Below are 3,064 nucleotides of genomic sequence, written 5' to 3' on the forward strand. Positions count from 1 at the left end.
TTTTCCATAGATAGAAATCTTGGTATCAATTTGACTGCATGATCTGGTTGAACTGTAAAGTGCCTTGAGATGACATGTGTTGTGAATTTGGCGCTATATAAATAAACTGAATTGAATTGAATATTATTACATCTCTGAATGATCATCATGAGTATTCGTATGAGCAACAGCCCCTCCCTTACCTGTGAAAGCAGCTGGAGAGTATCTAGGTAGGGCGAGGCTCCCTCTAGGAAACACTGACCCTGACTACACTGTTCCCAGAATTTGAGGTAGAGCGTGATGTTTCTGGATCAAAGTTACGAACAAGTGGCCCTTTCAGTAGCTAATCTGCACAGAACAGCAGCTTTTCTTTTTAGGCAAATGTGTCATACTTGTCATCTCCCGCTTCATATAAGACCGGCTCACAGGGGCAGCAGAGATTCACAGACCTCCATCTCCCCAGGCACCTCCTCCAGCTTTTTTCATTACAATGTTTATCAGGGTTTAACTTCTGGGTTGAATTTTTCCTATTCCTAACTTCCAAAATATGTAATGATATCCTTCCACGTGGACTATAAAAATCCATCTGGAGGACCGGATTTTAGAAGACTCTAGATGTATTGGGCAACCTGGTTTGAAAACGAAGCAACCAGAGCAGCCATCCAGGCCACAGATATAAAAAAATATATAATAATAAAAACATTAGAGAGCTCAGCAGCAGCAGATAGGTAGGGTTAACCTCATGCTAAATTAATTTCAATCAATTCCATAAATCAATTTGATGAACCTCCATCCCTGCCTTGGCCTCCATTCTGTTAGAGAAATGTTTTCCTACAAATATAAGACAGATATGAGGCCAATTCTCTCATGTTGCGTTTCAGCCTCATTTATTATCTGATGCCAGCAGGACTTCTAATTGCAGTACAGGGTCTTCTGCATGGTAAGCATTCTATTGGCTTTCCTGCTGTGTTTAATTCAATGCTTGAAAAGATTTTAACCAGATGCTTGATTCCTCTCTGAGAATCCAGAATGCTAATTTTAATGAACAAAAATAAATGAACAGATCAAGAAGTACCACCTGCAGCTACCCTGTAAAGCCATGGTACTATTAACAGGAGATATTAATCAGAGACGACAGAAGAAAATTATTAACCCACCAACGTTTACAGCACTAATGAAATAAATACATCCAGTAGGAAGCCCATGATAACATCTAAAGAATGCAAAAGAAATGCAGGATAATGCAAAAGTATTCATTCACCTTTAAAACTATTGCATTCAAGGGTTCCAATCACTTCTATGGCCACACAAATATCAGCAAAACTAAAGCTTTATCAAGTTAAATTGATAAAGACACATTTTGTTAATCCAAAATGAAAAACATCCAATCCAGAACAGTGAAACATTTAATAACCTTTTTTTTTTTTTAAAGAAAAGGTTTTGGGAGTTATTTAGCTATTTTGTTATATTTTTTTCCTATTTTTTTTTTCATATTTATTATTTTTTCCCTCAGACTCTACAATTTGACACTATAACAGCAAAAACCTGTGCAATATCTAAAGTTCAATTACTTTTTGAAACCCTGTGCAATAATTTTTTTTATATTTGATACCCAGTGCAAACTGTATATAAATATAAATACCTATCTACTGTAAATACCCATTTAAAACCACGTGCAACAACTCTGTACAATAATCCTATTAAATCAGAGACTTCAGCTGTGTGTATATATATATATATATATATATATATATATATATATATATATATATATATATATATATATATATATATATATATATATACACTGTATATGTGAATGCACTGTATATACTGTAAATACCCCATGCACCTTTTCCCCATTTCCACACCTTCTTGTTGTTTTTGACCATTGAGCCGATATAACAACTACATTTTCTCCACTGTGAGATCAATAAAGTCAATCAATCAATGACTTTTAAGCAACACAGACACTATGACAGCCCTCAAAAATCAGAAAACAGTAATGAGTTCAATATTATCAAAACCATTTTTTTTGTTATACACGTCATTACTTTCAATTTTTTTTAATTATTTATACCGAAACCAAAATCTAATATGTTAACTTTTTGCAGCAGTTGGTTTAGTTGATGTCATGAGCTCATTGTTGCAAAGAAGATGGACTGGATGGTATTTATTTATTACTTATTTCCTGGAAAACTTGCTAGAACAACCTACAACAATCCACAGAGCAGCACGTTTCATTGCACTTTTATTTTGAAATCCGACACTCGAAAAAAAGCAGCAATGTGATAACGGTAATGTGAGGCATTGTTTGTTACCGTTCGAAATGGGGCTTCATTAGCCACGCCCCCTTTTTACTGGGCACAGCCCGTAGAACCTGGCTTCAGAGGTAACGACTCAGAAGTTAGGACTCAGAATAGACAGAGGATGATTACGAACATGCAAGTGACTAAACGGGTTTGACAGTTCAGTCCGTGTTCAGAGAATGAGGACGATCCATCCGGTCAACTAAACTGATGCAGCCGACGCTGCCAGATGGTTTCAGACGAGGAAGCCTAGAAAGCTGCAGAGCTTACAGGAGACCAGATCTGAGCTGACGAAGGAAGACAGAGGACAGAGTGAAGTAAAGAGGTAAATCCAGGTTCAGTCCACAGAAATATCCAACAAGAGTCCGAAGACAGGCAGGCTCAAAGGTCCAAATACAAAAACAGATCAGGAACAGACAATCAGAACAGTATAGTAGCGCTAGAGAACTCTCAACACCAAAGCCTAAAGAATAATCTGGCAAAGATGGCTGGGAAACGTGCAGCTTAAATAGGAGCCGAAACAGGTGGACCAGATGAGTGATGAGGAAAAGGGCAGAGGTAGACAGGTGAATGAAATGAGCAATCAAGTAAGCCATCAGTACCAAAATCATGACATCAGATATCCCATCACTACGTCTGAGTCCGTTTGTTTGGTCAATTAATACTTCAGATGCTTGTGTTAAGTTTGTTTTCTTTTTGAGCCCAGTTTTATGTTTTGAGGTCATAATTCTGTAAACAAATCTGTTTCCATTTTTCTTCAAACTTCCCTGTGCTTC

Source organism: Cyprinodon variegatus, unplaced genomic scaffold (genome assembly GCF_000732505.1).
Source record: "Cyprinodon variegatus isolate N-32 unplaced genomic scaffold, C_variegatus-1.0 Scaffold1166, whole genome shotgun sequence".
Taxonomy (NCBI): domain Eukaryota; kingdom Metazoa; phylum Chordata; class Actinopteri; order Cyprinodontiformes; family Cyprinodontidae; genus Cyprinodon; species Cyprinodon variegatus.